The sequence below is a fragment of the Schistocerca gregaria genome, chromosome 10 (assembly GCF_023897955.1).
Source record: "Schistocerca gregaria isolate iqSchGreg1 chromosome 10, iqSchGreg1.2, whole genome shotgun sequence".
NCBI classification, from domain to species: Eukaryota; Metazoa; Arthropoda; class Insecta; order Orthoptera; family Acrididae; genus Schistocerca; species Schistocerca gregaria.
This window is the reverse complement of record NC_064929.1, coordinates 112,264,264-112,285,209: the sequence shown is the minus strand read 5'-3', so window position 1 is coordinate 112,285,209 and position 20,946 is coordinate 112,264,264. Positions and strand designations below refer to the sequence as shown.

The 20,946-nt window shown below is 48.8% G+C and overlaps 4 non-coding genes across 4 annotated transcripts; all 4 read right to left on the bottom strand.

The window, feature by feature from the left end:
- Positions 1-10,608: 10,608 nt before the first annotated feature.
- Positions 10,609-10,680, bottom strand: Trnaa-ggc (transfer RNA alanine (anticodon GGC)). Its single transcript has one exon. It is a non-coding gene; the product is annotated as a tRNA-Ala (tRNA).
- Positions 10,681-13,276: 2,596 nt separating this feature from the next.
- Positions 13,277-13,350, bottom strand: Trnat-agu (transfer RNA threonine (anticodon AGU)). The gene has a single exon. It is a non-coding gene; the product is annotated as a tRNA-Thr (tRNA).
- Positions 13,351-16,959: 3,609 nt separating this feature from the next.
- On the bottom strand, positions 16,960-17,031 carry Trnaa-ggc (transfer RNA alanine (anticodon GGC)). The gene has a single exon. It is a non-coding gene; the product is annotated as a tRNA-Ala (tRNA).
- Positions 17,032-20,142: 3,111 nt separating this feature from the next.
- On the bottom strand, positions 20,143-20,214 carry Trnaa-ggc (transfer RNA alanine (anticodon GGC)). Its single transcript has one exon. It is a non-coding gene; the product is annotated as a tRNA-Ala (tRNA).
- Between the last annotated feature and the right edge of the window lie 732 nt (positions 20,215-20,946).

The following is a 20,946-nucleotide window of genomic DNA, read 5'->3' as shown; positions in this document are numbered from 1 at the left end:
GGCACTCACCCTCGCAGCCGACTTTTCCGACTTTCCACGACGCTCACGCTAGTGACAGCATTATTTATAGTTCGACGTCGCGCCAAAGCGAATGAGCACATTTCGCCTACGGCTTAGGCCGCCCTCCTAGTGTGGCTGCTCGGTGTCTGCAGGCAGCGAGTGTCTGCAAGCTTCCTGTGTTCGCACCTATGTCACCTGTGCTTGCTTGTCAGAGACAGACTACCGCAAAACATACAACTCACTCCATGAATTGATTGCTACGGCATCTGTTATCAGCAGTCACAACTAACAACACCAGTAGCAGCTGACTGCATGCAAAGAATAGGAATGTGCAGTGGAATTTACGTGAACTCAGCGCAAGGCAGATCTTTCCGACATAGGCTTGAGAATCTTACAGGAACACTTGCACTGTTTCTAAATTAAGTGTAGGCGTGGGAGGAGGGTGCTTCCTGCGCACTAATAACAGCACGCTTGTCAATTGTTGATGCTAATCATTCGCTTGTATCTTCCTAGACACATCTGCTGGTTGTGAATTATTCCACTTGCATGGCAAGGTGCGCATGTAGGTGTGTTAAAAATTCTGGAGCACTGGGTATTGATCCCAGTTCCTCTCGCATACTAAGCGAGCGCTCTACCATCTGAGCTACGCCCGCCCCCCCGAAGACTAATGGTGCTACATACAGCCATATAGACGACACAGACCCTTGCACTCCCATTATTCAGCAGACAAACACTACTCTCTATGTATCCGTTAGGGTGTCTTTCAGGTTTCGTGCATTCTGTATCGAATCGTAGTTGGCCACAATGAAAGTGGCACGTATAACGTCGAAAATAGAATTCGGACACCGCTCTGAGTAAGACCAACGTGTTGTCCACCCTCTAGACTTCAATGAGGTTAAGCCGCGATACCTAAGACAGATCTGCACTCGATGACACCTCGATAACAGCCGGTCCCCACACTTACATCTTGCTCTCCTTACGTCAGTATACATCATATCAGTCTGTGACGCTGGCTTTGCAACATCTTGCGTGCCTTTAGGTTCGCCGCGACCAACACTTACCATGCACTGACAACAAGAAATGTAGGCGCCGCGGCTTGAACACTGGACCTTTCACATGCCAAGCGAACGCTCTACCAACTGAGCTACGCCCCATGCACGAGCAAACTGCGCTATTCCCCATTCTTTGCGACTCAGATGCGCACGGACACGATGGTTGGTTGGTTTGTAGCGGTGAAGGGAGCAGAGTACAAAGGCGCGGACCCGTTCATATACACAAAAGTACCAAGTAGTTTCGATGCTCTGGTATTACAAATGAAAATTCCGTCTGTTTTTAACGTCTTAAATTGAAAGAGCCGTCACAAATTGCTCCGTTTTCACTCCTTGACGACAATCATACAGCACCTGAGGTAACAAACACATCTCGAGCCCCATTGTGCACTCCATTATTCATGCCAACTCAGTGCCTCGCTCTTTACTACTGTGTACCAATCTTGTCGTCCAACTGCAAAACACTGGGCCACAATAAGTTTCCGCATCTCCATTGCACTGCGCATACTACGAAACGCTCCCCAAACTTGGCACTCACCCTCGCAGCCGACTTTTCCGACTTTCCACGACGCTCACGCAACGCTCACGCTAGTGACAGCATTATTTATAGTTCGACGTCGCGCCAAAGCGAATGAGCACATTTCGCCTACGGCTTAGGCCGCCCTCCTAGTGTGGATGCTCGGTGTCTGCAGGCAGCGAGGGTCTGCAAGCTTCCTGTGTTCGCACCTATGTCACCTGTGCTTGCTTGTCAGAGACAGACTACCGCAAAACATACAACTCACTCCATGAATTGATTGCTACGGCATCTGTTATCAGCAGTCACAACCAACAACACCAGTAGCAGCTGACTGCATGCAAAGAATAGGAATGTGCAGTGGAATTTACGTGAACTCAGCGCAAGGCAGATCTTTCCGACATAGGCTTGAGAATCTTACAGGAACACTTGTACTGTTTCTAAATTAAGTGTAGGAGTGGGAGGATTGTGCTTCCTGCGCACTAATAACAGCACGCTTGTCAATTGTGGATGCTAATAATTCGCTTGTATCTTCCTAGACACATCTGCTGGTTGTGAATTATTCCACTTGCATGGCAAGGTGCGCATGTAGGTGTGTTAAAAATTCTGGTAGCACTGGGTATTGATCCCAGTTCCTCTCGCATACTAAGCGAGCGCTCTACCATCTGAGCTACGCCCACCCCCCCGAAGACTAATGGTGCTACATACAGCCATATAGACGACACAGACCCTTGCACTCCCATTATTCAGCAGACAAACACTACTCTCTATGTATCCGTTAGGGTGTCTTTCAGGTTTCGTGCATTCTGTATCGAATCGTAGTTGGCCACAATGAAAGTGGCACGTATAACGTCGAAAATAGAATTCGGACACCGCTCTGAGTAAGACCAACGTGTTGTCCACCCTCTAGACTTCAATGAGGTTAAGCCGCGATACCTAAGACAGATCTGCACTCGATGACACCTCGATAACAGCCGGTCCCCACACTTACATCTTGCTCTCCTTACGTCAGTATACATCATATCAGTCTGTGACGCTGGCTTTGCAACATCTTGCGTGCCTTTAGGTTCGCCGCGACCAACACTTACCATGCACTGACAACAAAAAATGTAGGCGCCGCGGCTTGAACACTGGACCTTTCACATGCCAAGCGAACGCTCTACCAACTGAGCTACGCCCCATGCACGAGCAAACTGCGCTATTCCCCATTCTTTGCGACTCAGATGCGCACGGACACGATGGTTGGTTGGTTTGTAGCGGTGAAGGGAGCAGAGTACAAAGGCGCGGACCCGTTCATATACACAAAAGTACCAAGTAGTTTCGATGCTCTGGTATTACAAATGAAAATTCCGTCTGTTTTTAACGTCTTAAATTGAAAGAGCCGTCACAAATTGCTCCGTTTTCACTCCTTGACGACAATCATACAGCACCTGAGGTAACAAACACATCTCGAGCCCCATTGTGCACTCCATTATTCATGCCAACTCAGTGCCTCGCTCTTTACTACTGTGTACCAATCTTGTCGTCCAACTGCAAAACACTGGGCCACAATAAGTTTCCGCGTCTCCATTGCACTGCGCATACTACGAAACGCTCCCCAAACTTGGCACTCACCCTCGCAGCCGACTTTTCCGACTTTCCACGACGCTCACGCAACGCTCACGCTAGTGACAGCATTATTTATAGTTCGACGTCGCGCCAAAGCGAATGAGCACATTTCGCCTACGGCTTAGGCCGCCCTCCTAGTGTGGCTGCTCGGTGTCTGCAGGCAGCGAGGGTCTGCAAGCTTTCTGTGTTCGCACCTATGTCACCTGTGCTTGCTTGTCAGAGACAGACTACCGCAAAACATACAACTCACTCCATGAATTGATTGCTACGGCATCTGTTATCAGCAGTCACAAATAACAACACCAGTAGCAGCTGACTGCATGCAAAGAATAGGAATGTGCAGTGGAATTTACGTGAACTCAGCGCAAGGCAGATCTTTCCGACATAGGCTTGAGAATCTTACAGGAACACTTGTACTGTTTCTAAATTAAGTGTAGGCGTGGGAGGAGGGTGCTTCCTGCGCACTAATAATAGCACGCTTGTCAATTGTGGATGCTAATCATTCGCTTGTATCTTCCTAGACACATCTGCTGGTTGTGAATTATTCCACTTGCATGGCAAGGTGCGCATGTAGGTGTGTTAAAAATTCTGGAAGCACTGGGTATTGATCCCAGTTCCTCTCGCATACTAAGCGAGCGCTCTACCATCTGAGCTACGCCCGCCCCCCCGAAGACTAATGGCGCTACATACAGCCATATAGACGACACAGACCCTTGCACTCCCATTATTCAGCAGACGAACACTACTCTCTATGTATCCGTTAGGGTGTCTTTCAGGTTTCGTGCATTCTGTATCGAATCGTAGTTGGCCACAATGAAAGTGGCACGTATAACGTCGAAAATAGAATTCGGACACCGCTCTGAGTAAGACCAACGTGTTGTCCACCCTCTAGACTTCAATGAGGTTAAGCCGCGATACCTAAGACAGATCTGCACTCGATGACACCTCGATAACAGCCGGTCCCCACACTTACATCTTGCTCTCCTTACGTCAGTATACATCATATCAGTCTGTGACGCTGGCTTTGCAACATCTTGCGTGCCTTTAGGTTCGCCGCGACCAACACTTACCATGCACTGACAACAAAAAATGTAGGCGCCGCGGCTTGAACACTGGACCTTTCACATGCCAAGCGAACGCTCTACCAACTGAGCTACGCCCCATGCACGAGCAAACTGCGCTATTCCCCATTCTTTGCGACTCAGATGCGCACGGACACGATGGTTGGTTGGTTTGTAGCGGTGAAGGGAGCAGAGTACAAAGGCGCGGACCCGTTCATATACACAAAAGTACCAAGTAGTTTCGATGCTCTGGTATTACAAATGAAAATTCCGTCTGTTTTTAACGTCTTAAATTGAAAGAGCCGTCACAAATTGCTCCGTTTTCACTCCTTGACGACAATCATACAGCACCTGAGGTAACAAACACATCTCGAGCCCCATTGTGCACTCCATTATTCATGCCAACTCAGTGCCTCGCTCTTTACTACTGTGTACCAATCTTGTCGTCCAACTGCAAAACACTGGGCCACATTTAGTTTCCGCGTCTCCATTGCATTGCGCATACTACGAAACGCTCCCCAAACTTGGCACTCACCCTCGCAGCCGTCTTTTCCGACTTTCCACGTCGCTCACGCAACGCTCACGCTAGTGACAGCATTATTTATAGTTCGACGTCGTGCCAAAGCGAATGAGCACATTTCGCCTACTGCTTAGGCCGCCCTCCTAGTGTGGCTGCTCGGTGTCTGCAGGCAGCGAGGGTCTGCAAGCTTCCTGTGTTCGCACCTATGTCACCTGTGCTTGCTTGTCAGAGACAGACTACCGCAAAACATACAACTCACTCCATGAATTGATTGCTACGGCATCTGTTATCAGCAGTCACAACTAACAACACCAGTAGCAGCTGACTGCATGCAAAGAATAGGAATGTGCAGTGGAATTTACGTGAACTCAGCGCAAGGCAGATCTTTCCGACATAGACTTGAGAATCTTACAGGAACACTTGTACTGTTTCTAAATTAAGTGTAGGCGTGGGAGGAGGGTGCTTCCTGCGCACTAATAACAGCACGCTTGTCAATTGTGGATGCTAATCATTCGCTTGTATCTTCCTAGACACATCTGCTGGTTGTGAATTATTCCACTTGCATGGCAAGGTGCGCATGTAGGTGTGTTAAAAATTCTGGAGGCACTGGGTATTGATGCCAGTTCCTCTCGCATACTAAGCGAGCGCTCTACCATCTGAGCTACGCCCGCCCCCCCGAAGACTAATGGTGCTACATACAGCCATATAGACGACACAGACCCTTGCACTCCCATTATTCAGCAGACAAACACTACTCTCTATGTATCCGTTAGGGTGTCTTTCAGGTTTCGTGCATTCTATATCGAATCGTAGTTGGCCACAATGAAAGTGGCACGTATAACGTCGAAAATAGAATTCGGACACCGCTCTGAGTAAGACCAACGTGTTGTCCACCCTCTAGACTTCAATGAGGTTAAGCCGCGATACCTAAGACAGATCTGCACTCGATGACACCTCGATAACAGCCGGTCCCCACACTTACATCTTGCTCTCCTTACGTCAGTATACATCATATCAGTCTGTGACGCTGGCTTTGCAACATCTTGCGTGCCTTTAGGTTCGCCGCGACCAACACTTACCATGCACTGACCACAAAAAATGTAGGCACCACGGCTTGAACACTGGACCTTTCACATGCCAAGCGAACGCTCTACCAACTGAGCAACGCCCCATGCACGAGCAAACTGCGCTATTCCCCATTCTTTGCGACTCAGATGCGCACGGACACGATGGTTGGTTGGTTTGTAGCGGTGAAGGGAGCAGAGTACAAAGGCGCGGACCCGTTCATATACACAAAAGTACCAAGTAGTTTCGATGCTCTGGTATTACAAATGAAAATTCCGTCTGTTTTTAACGTCTTAACTTGAAAGAGCCGTTACAAATTGCTCCGTTTTCACTCCTTGACGACAATCATACAGCACCTGAGGTAACAAACACATCTCGAGCCCCATTGTGCACTCCATTATTCATGCCAACTCAGTGCCTCGCTCTTTACTACTGTGTACCAATCTTGTCGTCCAACTGCAAAACACTGGGCCACAATAAGTTTCCGCGTCTCCATTGCACTGCGCATACTACGAAACGCTCCCCAAACTTGGCACTCACCCTCGCAGCCGACTTTTCCCACTTTCCACGACGCTCACGCTAGTGACAGCATTATTTATAGTTCGACGTCGCGCCAAAGCGAATGAGCACATTTCGCCTACGGCTTAGGCCGCCCTCCTAGTGTGGCTGCTCGGTGTCTGCAGGCAGCGAGGGTCTGCAAGCTTCCTGTGTTCGCACCTATGTCACCTGTGCTTGCTTGTCAGAGACAGACTATCGCAAAACATACAACTCACTCCATGAATTGATTGCTACGGCATCTGTTATCAGCAGTCACAACTAGCAACACCAGTAGCAGCTGACTGCATGCAAAGAATAGGAATGTGCAGTGGGATTTACGTGAACTCAGTGCAAGGCAGATCTTTCCGACATAGGCTTGAGAATCTTACAGGAACACTTGTACTGTTTCTAAATTAAGTGTAGGCGTGGGAGGAGGGTGCTTCCTGCGCACTAATAACAGCACGCTTGTCAATTGTGGATGCTAATAATTCGCTTGTATCTTCCTAGACACATCTGCTGGTTGTGAATTATTCCACTTGCATGGCAAGGTGCGCATGTAGGTGTGTTAAAAATTCTGGAGGCACTGGGTATTGATCCCAGTTCCTCTCGCATACTAAGCGAGGGCTCTACCATCTGAGCTACGCCCGCCCCCCCGAAGACTAATGGTGCTACATACAGCCATATAGACGACACAGACCCTTGCACTCCCATTATTCAGCAGACAAACACTACTCTCTATGTATCCGTTAGGGTGTCTTTCAGGTTTCGTGCATTATGTATCGAATCGTAGTTGGCCACAATGAAAGTGGCACGTATAACGTCGAAAATAGAATTCGGACACCGCTCTGAGTAAGACCAACGTGTTGTCCACCCTCTAGACTTCAATGAGGTTAAGCCGCGATACCTAAGACAGATCTGCACTCGATGACACCTCGATAACAGCCGGTCCCCACACTTACATCTTGCTCTCCTTACGTCAGTATACATCATATCAGTCTGTGACACTGGCTTTGCAACATCTTGCGTGCCTTTAGGTTCGCCGCGACCAACACTTACCATGCACTTACCACAAAAAATGTAGGCGCCGCGGCTTGAACACTGGACCCTTCACATGCCAAGCGAACGCTCTACCAACTGAGCTACGCCCCATGCACGAGCAAACTGCGCTATTCCCCATTCTTTGCGACTCAGATGCGCACGGACACGATGGTTGGTTGGTTTGTAGCGGTGAAGGGAGCAGAGTACAAAGGCGCGGACCCGTTCATATACTCAAAAGTTCCAAGTAGTTTCGATGCTCTGGTATTACAATTGCAAATTCCGTCTGTTTTTAACGTCCTAAATTGAAAGAGCCGTCACAAATTGCTCCGTTTTCACTCCTTGACGACAATCATACAGCACCTGAGGTAACAAACACATCTCGAGCCCCATTGTGCACTCCATTATTCATGCCAACTCAGTGCCTCGCTCTTTACTACTGTGTACCAATCTTGTCGTCCAACTGCAAAACACTGGGCCACAATAAGTTTCCGCGTCTCCATTAGACTGCGCATACTACGAACGGCTCCCCAAACTTGGCACTCACCCTCGCAGCCGACTTTTCCGACTATCCACGACGCTCACGCAACGCTCACGCTAGTGACAACATTATTTATAGTTCGACGTCGCGCCAAAGCGAATGAGCACATTTCGCCTACGGCTTAGGCCGCCCTCCTAGTGTGGCTGCTCGGTGTCTGCAGGCAGCGAGGGTCTGCAGGCTTCCTGTGTTCGCACCTATGTCACCTGTGCTTGCTTGTCAGAGACAGACTACCGCAAAACATACAACTCACTCCATGAATTGATTGCTACGGCATCTGTTATCAGCAGTCACAACTAACAACAACAGTAGCAGCTGACTGCATGCAAAGAATAGGAATGTGCAGTGGAATTTACGTGAACTCAGCGCAAGGCAGATCTTTCCGACATAGGCTTGAGAATCTTACAGGAACACTTGTACTGTTTCTAAATTAAGTGTAGGCGTGGGAGGAGGGTGCTTCCTGCGCACTAATAACAGCACGCTTGTCAATTGTGGATGCTAATCATTCGCTTATCTTCCTAGACACATCTGCTGGTTTTGAATTATTCCACTTGCATGGCAAGGTGCGCATGTAGGTGTGTTAAAAATTCTGGAAGCACTGGGTATTGATCCCAGTTCCTCTCGCATACTAAGCGAGCGCTCTACCATCTGAGCTACGCCGGCCCCCCCGAAGACTAATGGTGCTACATACAGCCATATAGACGACACAGACCCTTGCACTCCCATTATTCAGCAGACAAACACTACTCTCTATGTATCCGTTAGGGTGTCTCTCAGGTTTCGTGCATTATGTATCGAATCGTAGTTGGCCACAATGAAAGTGGCACGTATAACGTCGAAAATAGAATTCGGACACCGCTCTGAGTAAGACCAACGTGTTGTCCACCCTCTAGACTTCAATGAGGTTAAGCCGCGATAACTAAGACAGATCTGCACTCGATGACACCTCGATAACAGCCGGTCCCCACACTTACATCTTAATCTCCTTACGTCAGTATACATCATATCAGTCTGTGACGCTGGCTTTCCAACATCTTGCGTGCCTTTAGGTTCGCCGCGATCAACACTTACCATGCACTGACAACAAAATATGGAGGCGCCGCGGCTTAAAACCTGGACGTTTCACATGCCAAGCGAACGCTCTACCAACTGAGCTACGCCCCATGCACGAGCAAATTGCGCTATTCCCCATTCTTTGCGACTCAGATGCGCACGGACACGATGGTTGGTTGGTTTGTAGCGGTTAAGGGAGCAGAGTACAAAGGCGCGGACCCGTTCATATACACAAAAGTTCCAAGTAGTTTCGATGCTCTGGTATTACAAATGCAAATTCCGTCTGTTTTTAACGTCTTAAATTCAAAGAGCCGTCACAAATTGCTCCGTTTTCACTCCTTGACGACAATCATACAGCACCTGAGGTAACAAACACATCTCGAGCCCCATTGTGCACTCCATTATTCATGCCAACTCAGTGCCTCGCTCTTTACTACTGTGTACCAATCTTGTCGTCCAACTGCAAAACACTGGGCCACAATAAGTTTCCACGTCTCCATTGCACTGCGCATACTACGAAACGCTCCCCAAACTTGGCACTCACCCTCGCAGCCGACTTTTCCGACTTTCCACGACGCTCACGCAACGCTCACGCTAGTGACAGCATTATTTATAGTTCGACGTCGCGCCAAAGCGAATGAGCACATTTCGCCTACGGCTTAGGCCGCCCTCCTAGTGTGGCTGCTCGGTGTCTGCAGGCAGCGAGGGTCTGCAGGCTTCCTGTGTTCGCACCTATGTCACCTGTGCTTGCTTGTCAGAGACAGACTACCGCAAAACATACAACTCACTCCATGAATTGATTGCTACGGCATCTGTTATCAGCAGTCACAACTAACAACACCAGTAGCAGCTGACTGCATGCAAAGAATAGGAATGTGCAGTGGAATTTACGTGAACTCAGCGCAAGGCAGATCTTTCCGACATAGGCTTGAGAATCTTACAGGAACACTTGTACTGTTTCTAAAATAAGTGTAGGCGTGGGAGGAGGCTGCTTCCTGCGCACTAATAACAGCACGTTTGTCAATTGTGGATGCTAATCATTCGCTTGTATCTTCCTAGACACATCTGCTGGTTGTGAATTATTCCACTTGCATGGCAAGGTACGCATGTAGGTGTGTTAAAAATTCTGGAAGCACTGGGTATTGATCCCAGTTCCTCTCGCATACTAAGCGAGCGCTCTACCATCTGAGCTACGCCCGCTCCCCCGAAGACTAATGGTGCTACATACAGCCATATAGACGACACAGACCCTTGCACTCCCATTATTCAGCAGACAAACACTACTCTCTATGTATCCGTTAGGGTGTCTTTCAGGTTTCGTGCATGATGTATCGAATCGTAGTTGGCCACAATGAAAGTGGCACGTATAACGTCGAAAATAGAATGCGGACACCGCTCTGAGTAAGACCAACGTGTTGTCCACCCTCTAGACTTCAATGAGGTTAAGCCGCGATACCTAAGACAGATCTGCACTCGATGACACCTCGATAACAGCCGGTCCCCACACTTACATCTTGCTCTCCTTACGTCAGTATACATCATATCAGTCTGTGACGCTGGCTTTGCAACATCTTGCGTGCCTTTAGGTTCGCCGCGATCAACACTTACCATGCACTGACAACAAAATATGGTGGCGCCGCGGCTTGAACCCTGGACCTTTCACATGCCAAGCGAACGCTCTACCAACTGAGCTACGCCCCATGCACGAGCAAACTGCGCTATTCCCCATTCTTTGCGACTCAGATGCGCACGGACACGATGGTTGGTTGGTTTGTAGCGGTGAAGGGAGCAGAGTACAAAGGCGCGGACCCGTTCATATACACAAAAGTTCCAAGTAGTTTCGATGCTCTGGTATTACAAATGCAAATTCCGTCTGTTTTTAACGTCTTAAATTGAAAGAGCCGTCACAAATTGCTCCGTTTTCACTCCTTGACGACAATCATACAGCACCTGAGGTAACAAACACATCTCGAGCCCCATTGTGCACTCCATTATTCATGCCAACTCAGTGCCTCGCTCTTTACTACTGTGTACCAATCTTGTCGTCCAACTGCAAAACACTGGGCCACATTTAGTTTCCGCGTCTCCATTGCATTGCGCATACTACGAAACGCTCCCCAAACTTGGCACTCACCCTCGCAGCCGACTTTTCCGACTTTCCACGTCGCTCACGCAACGCTCACGCTAGTGACAGCATTATTTATAGTTCGACGTCGCGCCAAAGCGAATGAGCACATTTCGCCTACGGCGTAGGCCGCCCTCCTAGTGTGGCTGCTCGGTGTCTGCAGGCAGCGAGGGTCTGCAAGCTTCCTGTGTTCGCACCTATGTCACCTGTGCTTGCTTGTCAGAGACAGACTACCGCAAAACATACAACTCACTCCATGAATTGATTGCTACGGCATCTGTTATCAGCAGTCACAACTAACAACACCAGTAGCAGCTGACTGCATGCAAAGAATAGGAATGTGCAGTGGAATTTACGTGAACTCAGCGCAAGGCAGATCTTTCCGACATAGACTTGAGAATCTTACAGGAACACTTGTACTGTTTCTAAATTAAGTGTAGGCGTGGGAGGAGGGTGCTTCCTGCGCACTAATAACAGCACGCTTGTCAATTGTGGATGCTAATCATTCGCTTGTATCTTCCTAGACACATCTGCTGGTTGTGAATTATTCCACTTGCATGGCAAGGTGCGCATGTAGGTGTGTTAAAAATTCTGGAGGCACTGGGTATTGATGCCAGTTCCTCTCGCATACTAAGCGAGCGCTCTACCATCTGAGCTACGCCCGCCCCCCCGAAGACTAATGGTGCTACATACAGCCATATAGACGACACAGACCCTTGCACTCCCATTATTCAGCAGACAAACACTACTCTCTATGTATCCGTTAGGGTGTCTTTCAGGTTTCGTGCATTCTATATCGAATCGTAGTTGGCCACAATGAAAGTGGCACGTATAACGTCGAAAATAGAATTCGGACAGCGCTCTGAGTAAGACCAACGTGTTGTCCACCCTCTAGACTTCAATGAGGTTAAGCCGCGATACCTAAGACAGATCTGCACTCGATGACACCTCGATAACAGCCGGTCCCCACACTTACATCTTGCTCTCCTTACGTCAGTATACATCATATCAGTCTGTGACGCTGGCTTTGCAACATCTTGCGTGCCTTTAGGTTCGCCGCGACCAACACTTACCATGCACTGACCACAAAAAATGTAGGCACCACGGCTTGAACACTGGACCTTTCACATGCCAAGCGAACGCTCTACCAACTGAGCAACGCCCCATGCACGAGCAAACTGCGCTATTCCCCATTCTTTGCGACTCAGATGCGCACGGACACGATGGTTGGTTGGTTTGTAGCGGTGAAGGGAGCAGAGTACAAAGGCGCGGACCCGTTCATATACACAAAAGTACCAAGTAGTTTCGATGCTCTGGTATTACAAATGAAAATTCCGTCTGTTTTTAACGTCTTAAATTGAAAGAGCCGTCACAAATTGCTCCGTTTTCACTCCTTGACGACAATCATACAGCACCTGAGGTAACAAACACATCTCGAGCCCCATTGTGCACTCCATTATTCATGCCAACTCAGTGCCTCGCTCTTTACTACTGTGTACCAATCTTGTCGTCCAACTGCAAAACACTGGGCCACAATAAGTTTCCGCGTCTCCATTGCACTGCGCATACTACGAAACGCTCCCCAAACTTGGCACTCACCCTCGCAGCCGACTTTTCCCACTTTCCACGACGCTCACGCTAGTGACAGCATTATTTATAGTTCGACGTCGCGCCAAAGCGAATGAGCACATTTCGCCTACGGCTTAGGCCGCCCTCCTAGTGTGGCTGCTCTGTGTCTGCAGGCAGCGAGGGTCTGCAAGCTTCCTGTGTTCGCACCTATGTCACCTGTGCTTGCTTGTCAGAGACAGACTATCGGAAAACATACAACTCACTCCATGAATTGATTGCTACGGCATCTGTTATCAGCAGTCACAACTAGCAACACCAGTAGCAGCTGACTGCATGCAAAGAATAGGAATGTGCAGTGGGATTTACGTGAACTCAGCGCAAGGCAGATCTTTCCGATATAGGCTTGAGAATCTTACGGGAACACTTGTACTGTTTCTAAATTAAGTGTAGGCGTGGGAGGAGGGTGCTTCCTGCGCACTAATAACAGCACGCTTGTCAATTGTGGATGCTAATAATTCGCTTGTATCTTCCTAGACACATCTGCTGGTTGTGAATTATTCCACTTGCATGGCAAGGTACGCGTGTAGGTGTGTTAAAAATTCTGGAGGCACTGGGTATTGAACCCAGTTCCTCTCGCATACTAAGCGAGCGCTCTACCATCTGAGCTACGCCCGCCGCCCCGAAGACTAATGGTGCTACATACAGCCATATAGACGACACAGACCCTTCCACTCCCATTATTCAGCAGACAAACACTACTCTCTATGTATCCGTTAGGGTGTCTTTCAGGTTTCGTGCATGATGTATCGAATCGTAGTTGGCCACAATGAAAGTGGCACGTATAACGTCGAAAATAGAATTCGGACACCGCTCTGAGTAAGACCAACGTGTTGTCCACCCTCTAGACTTCAATGAGGTTAAGCCGCGATACCTAAGACAGATCTGCACTCGATGACACCTCGATAACAGCCGGTCCCCACACTTACATCTTGCTCTCCTTACGTCAGTATACATCATATCAGTCTGTGACACTGGCTTTGCAACATCTTGCGTGCCTTTAGGTTCGCCGCGACCAACACTTACCATGCACTGACCACAAAAAATGTAGGCGCCGCGGCTTGAACACTGGACCTTTCACATGCCAAGCGAACGCTCTACCAACTGAGCTACGCCCCATGCACGAGCAAACTGCGCTATTCCCCATTCTTTGCGACTCAGATGCGCACGGACACGATGGTTGGTTGGTTTGTAGCGGTGAAGGGAGCAGAGTACAAAGGCGCGGACCCGTTCATATACACAAAAGTACCAAGTAGTTTCGATGCTCTGGTATTACAAATGAAAATTCCGTCTGTTTTTAACGTCTTAAATTGAAAGAGCCGTCACAAATTGCTCCGTTTTCACTCCTTGACGACAATCATACAGCACCTGAGGTAACAAACACATCTCGAGCCCCATTGTGCACTCCATTATTCATGCCAACTCAGTGCCTCGCTCTTTACTACTGTGTACCAATCTTGTCGTCCAACTGCAAAACACTGGGCCACAATAAGTTTCCGCGTCTCCATTGCACTGCGCGTACTACGAAACGCTCCCCAAACTTGGCACTCACCCTCGCAGCCGACTTTTCCGACTTTCCACGACGCTCACGCAACGCTCACGCTAGTGACAGCATTATTTATAGTTCGACGTCGCGCCAAAGCGAATGAGCACATTTCGCCTATGGCTTAGGCCGCCCTCCTAGTGTGGCTGCTCGGTGTCTGCAGGCAGCGAGGGTCTGCAGGCTTCCTGTGTTCGCACCTATGTCACCTGTGCTTGCTTGTCAGAGACAGACTACCGCAAAACATACAACTCACTCCATGAATTGATTGCTACGGCATCTGTTATCAGCAGTCACAACTAACAACACCAGTAGCAGCTGACTGCATGCAAAGAATAGGAATGTGCAGTGGAATTTACGTGAACTCAGCGCAAGACAGATCTTTCCGACATAGGCTTGAGAATCTTACAGGAACACTTGTACTGTTTCTAAATTAAGTGTAGGCGTGGGAGGAGGGTGCTTCCTGCGCACTAATAACAGCACGCTTGTCAATTGTGGATGCTAATCATTCGCTTGTATCTTCCTAGACACATCTGCTGGTTGTGAATTATTCCACTTGCATGGCAAGGTGCGCATGTAGGTGTGTTAAAAATTCTGGAAGCACTGGGTATTGATCCCAGTTCCTCTCGCATACTAAGCGAGCGCTCTACCATCTGAGCTACGACCGCCCCCCCGAAGACTAATGGTGCTACATACAGCCATATAGACGACACAGACCCTTGCACTCCCATTATTCAGCAGACAAACACTACTCTCTATGTATCCGTTAGGGTGTCTTTCAGGTTTCGTGCATTATGTATCGAATCGTAGTTGGCCACAATGAAAGTGGCACGTATAACGTCGAAAATAGAATTCGGACACCGCTCTGAGTAAGACCAACGTGTTGTCCACCCTCTAGACTTCAATGAGGTTAAGCCGCGATACCTAAGACAGATCTGCACTCGATGACACCTCGATAACAGCCGGTCCCCACACTTACATCTTAATCTCCTTACGTCAGTATACATCATATCAGTCTGTGACGCTGGCTTTCCAACATCTTGCGTGCCTTTAGGTTCGCCGCGATCAACACTTATGATGCACTGACAACAAAATATGGAGGCGCCGCGGCTTGAACCCTGGACCTTTCACATGCCAAGCGAACGCTCTACCAACTGAGCTACGCCCCATGCACGAGCAAGCTGCGCTATTCCCCATTCTTTGCGACTCAGATGCGCACGGACACGATGGTTGGTTGGTTTGTAGCGGTTAAGGGAGCAGAGTACAAAGGCGCGGACCCGTTCATATACACAAAAGTTCCAAGTAGTTTCGATGCTCTGGTATTACAAATGCAAATTCCGTCTGTTTTTAACGTCTTAAATTCAAAGAGGCGTCACAAATTGCTCCGTTTTCACTCCTTGACGACAATCATACAGCACCTGAGGTAACAAACACATCTCGAGCCCCATTGTGCACTCCATTATTCATGCCAACTCAGTGCCTCGCTCTTTACTACTGTGTACCAATCTTGTCGTCCAACTGCAAAACACTGGGCCACAATAAGTTTCCACGTCTCCATTGCACTGCGCATACTACGAAACGCTCCCCAAACTTGGCACTCACCGTCGCAGCCGACTTTTCCGACTTTCCACGACGCTCACTCAACGCTCACGCTAGTGACAGCATTATTTATAGTTCGACGTCGCGCCAAATCGAATGAGCACATTTCGCCTACGGCTTAGGCCGCCCTCCTAGTGTGGTTGCTCGGTGTCTGCAGGCAGCGAGGGTCTGCAAGTTTCCTGTGTTCGCACCTATGTCACCTGTGCTTGCTTGTCAGAGACAGACTACCGCAAAACATACAACTCACTCCATGAATTGATTGCTACGGCATCTGTTATCAGCAGTCACAACTAACAACACCAGTAGCAGCTGACTGCATGCAAAGAATAGGAATGTGCAGTGGAATTTACGTGAACTCAGCGCAAGGCAGATCTTTCCGACATAGGCTTGAGAATCTTACAGGAACACTTGTACTGTTTGTAAAATAAGTGTAGGCGTGGGAGGAGGCTGCTTCCTGCGCACTAATAACAGCACGCTTGTCAATTGTGGATGCTAATAATTCGCTTGTATCTTCCTAGACACATCTGCTGGTTGTGAATTATTCCACTTGCATGGCAAGGTACGCATGTAGGTGTGTTAAAAGTTCTGGAAGCACTGGGTATTGATCCCAGTTCCTCTCGCATACTAAGCGAGCGCTCTACCATCTGAGCTACGCCCGCGCCCCCCCGAAGACTAATGGTGCTACATACAGCCATATAGACGACACAGACCCTTGCACTCCCATTATTCAGCAGACAAACACTACTCTCTATGTATCCGTTAGGGTGTCTTTCAGGTTTCGTGCATTATGTATCGAATCGTAGTTGGCCACAATGAAAGTGGCACGTATAACGTCGAAAATAGAATTCGGACACCGCTCTGAGTAAGACCAACGTGTTGTCCACCCTCTAGACTTCAATGAGGTTAAGCCGCGATACCTAAGACAGATCTGCACTCGATGACACCTCGATAACAGCCGGTCCCCACACTTACATCTTGCTCTCCTTACGTCAGTATACATCATATCAGTCTGTGACGCTGGCTTTGCAACATCTTGCGTGCCTTTAGGTTCGCCGCGATCAACACTTACCATGCACTGACAACAAAATATGGTGGCGCCGCGGCTTGAACCCTGGACCTTTCACATGCCAAGCGAACGCTCTACCAACTGAGCTACGCCCCATGCACGAGCAAACTGCGCTATTCCCCATTCTTTGCGACTCAGATGCGCACGGACACGATGGTTGGTTGGTTTGTAGCGGTGAAGGGAGCAGAGTACAAAGGCGCGGACCCGTTCATATACACAAAAGTTCCAAGTAGTTTCGATGCTCTGGTATTACAAATGCAAATTCCGTCTGTTTTTAACGTCTTAAATTCAAAGAGCCGTCACAAATTGCTCCGTTTTCACTCCTTGACGACAATCATACAACACCTGAGGTAACAAACACATCTCGAGCCCCATTGTGCACTCCATTATTCATGCCAACTCAGTGCCTCGCTCTTTACTACTGTGTACCAATCTTGTCGTCCAACTGCAAAACACTGGGCCACATTTAGTTTCCGCGTCTCCATTGCATTGCGCATACTACGAAACGCTCCCCAAACTTGGCACTCACCCTCGCAGCCGACTTTTCCGACTTTGAACGGCGCTCACGCAACGCTCACGCTAGTGACAGCATTATTTATAGTTCGACGTCGCGCCAAAGCGAATGAGCACATTTCGCCTACGGCTTAGGCCGCCCTCCTAGTGTGGCTGCTCGGTGTCTGCAGGCAGCGAGGGTCTGCAAGCTTCCTGTGTTCGCACCTATGTCACCTGTGCTTGCTTGTCAGAGACAGACTACCGCAAAACATACAACTCACTCCATGAATTGATTGCTACGGCATCTGTTATCAGCAGTCACAACTAACAACACCAGTAGCAGCTGACTGCATGCAAAGAATAGGAATGTGCAGTGGAATTTACGTGAACTCAGCGCAAAGGCAGATCTTTCCGACATAGACTTGAGAATCTTACAGGAACACTTGTACTGTTTCTAAATTAAGTGTAGGCGTGGGAGGAGGGTGCTTCCTGCGCACTAATAACAGCACGCTTGTCAATTGTGGATGCTAATCATTCGCTTGTATCTTCCTAGACACATCTGCTGGTTGTGAATTATTCCACTTGCATGGCAAGGTGCCCATTTAGGTGTGTTAAAAATTCTGGAGGCACTGGGTATTGATGCCAGTTCCTCTCGCATACTAAGCGAGCGCTCTACCATCTGAGCTACGCCCGCCCCCCCGAAGACTAATGGTGCTACATACAGCCATATAGACGACACAGACCCTTGCACTCCCATTATTCAGCAGACAAACACTACTCTCTATGTATCCGTTAGGGTGTCTTTCAGGTTTCGTGCATTCTATATCGAATCGTAGTTGGCCACAATGAAAGTGGCACGTATAACGTCGAAAATAGAATTCGGACAGCGCTCTGAGTAAGACCAACGTGTTGTCCACCCTCTAGACTTCAATGAGGTTAAGCCGCGATACCTAAGACAGATCTGCACTCGATGACACCTCGATAACAGCCGGTCCCCACACTTACATCTTGCTCTCCTTACGTCAGTATACATCATATCAGTCTGTGACACTGGCTTTGCAACATCTTGCGTGCCTTTAGGTTCGCCGCGACCAACACTTACCATGCACTGACCACAAAAAATGTAGGCACCACGGCTTGAACACTGGACCTTTCACATGCCAAGCGAACGCTCTACCAACTGAGCAACGCCCCATGCACGAGCAAACTGCGCTATTCCCCATTCTTTGCGACTCAGATGCGCACGGACACGATGGTTGGTTGGTTTGTAGCGGTGAAGGGAGCAGAGTACAAAGGCGCGGACCCGTTCATATACACAAAAGTACCAAGTAGTTTCGATGCTCTGGTATTACAAATGAAAATTCCGTCTGTTTTTAACGTCTTAAATTGAAAGAGCCGTCACAAATTGCTCCGTTTTCACTCCTTGACGACAATCATACAGCACCTGAGGTAACAAACACATCTCGAGCCCCATTGTGCACTCCATTATTCATGCCAACTCAGTGCCTCGCTCTTTACTACTGTGTACCAATCTTGTCGTCCAACTGCAAAACACTGGGCCACAATAAGTTTCCGCGTCTCCATTGCACTGCGCATACTACGAAACGCTCCCCAAACTTGGCACTCACCCTCGCAGCCGACTTTTCCGACTATCCACGACGCTCACGCAACGCTCACGCTAGTGACAGCATTATTTATAGTTCGACGTCGCGCCAAAGCGAATGAGCACATTTCGCCTACGGCTTAGGCCGCCCTCCTAGTGTGGCTGCTCGGTGTCTGCAGGCAGCAAGGGTCTGCAGGCTTCCTGTGTTCGCACCTATGTCACCCGTGCTTGCTTGTCAGAGACAGACTACCGCAAAACATACAACTCACTCCATGAATTGATTGCTACGGCATCTGTTATCAGCAGTCACAACTAACAACACCAGTAGCAGCTGACTGCATGCAAAGAATAGGAATGTGCAGTGGAATTTACGTGAACTCAGCGCAAGGCAGATCTTTCCGACATAGGCTTGAGAATCTTACAGGAACACTTGTACTGTTTCTAAATTAAGTGTAGGCGTGGGAGGAGGGTGCTTCCTGCGCACTAATAACAGCACGCTTGTCAATTGTGGATGCTAATAATTCGCTTGTATCTTCCTAGACACATCTGCTGGTTGTGAATTATTCCACTTGCATGGCAAGGTACGCATGTAGGTGTGTTAAAAATTCTGGAGGCACTGGGTATTGATCCCAGTTCCTCTCGCATACTAAGCGAGCGCTCTACCATCTGAGCTACGCCCGCGCCCCCCCGAAGACTAATGGTGCTACATACAGCCATATAGACGACACAGACCCTTGCACTCCCATTATTCAGCAGACAAACACTACTCTCTATGTATCCGTTAGGGTGTCTTTCAGGTTTCGTGCATTATGTATCGAATCGTAGTTGGCCACAATGAAAGTGGCACGTATAACGTCGAAAATAGAATTCGGACACCGCTCTGAGTAAGACCAACGTGTTGTCCACCCTCTAGACTTCAATGAGGTTAAGCCGCGATACCTAAGACAGATCTGCACTCGATGACACCTCGATAACAGCCGGTCCCCACACTTACATCTTGCTCTCCTTACGTCAGTATACATCATATCAGTCTGTGACGCTGGCTTTGCAACATCTTGCGTGCCTTTAGGTTCGCCGCGATCAACACTTACCATGCACTGACAACAAAATATGGTGGCGCCGCGGCTTGAACCCTGGACCTTTCACATGCCAAGCGAACGCTCTACCAACTGAGCTACGCCCCATGCACGAGCAAACTGCGCTATTCCCCATTCTTTGCGACTCAGATGCGCACGGACACGATGGTTGGTTGGTTTGTAGCGGTGAAGGGAGCAGAGTACAAAGGCGCGGACCCGTTCATATACACAAAAGTTCCAAGTAGTTTCGATGCTCTGGTATTACAAATGCAAATTCCGTCTGTTTTTAACGTCTTAAATTCAAAGAGCCGTCACAAATTGCTCCGTTTTCACTCCTTGACGACAATCATACAACACCTGAGGTAACAAACACATCTCGAGCCCCATTGTGCACTCCATTATTCATGCCAACTCAGTGCCTCGCTCTTTACTACTGTGTACCAATCTTGTCGTCCAACTGCAAAACACTGGGCCACATTTAGTTTCCGCGTCTCCATTGCATTGCGCATACTACGAAACGCTCCCCAAACTTGGCACTCACCCTCGCAGCCGACTTTTCCGACTTTGAACGGCGCTCACGCAACGCTCACGCTAGTGACAGCATTATTTATAGTTCGACGTCGCGCCAAAGCGAATGAGCACATTTCGCCTACGGCTTAGGCCGCCCTCCTAGTGTGGCTGCTCGGTGTCTGCAGGCAGCGAGGGTCTGCAAGCTTCCTGTGTTCGCACCTATGTCACCTGTGCTTGCTTGTCAGAGACAGACTACCGCAAAACATACAACTCACTCCATGAATTGATTGCTACGGCATCTGTTATCAGCAGTCACAACTAACAACACC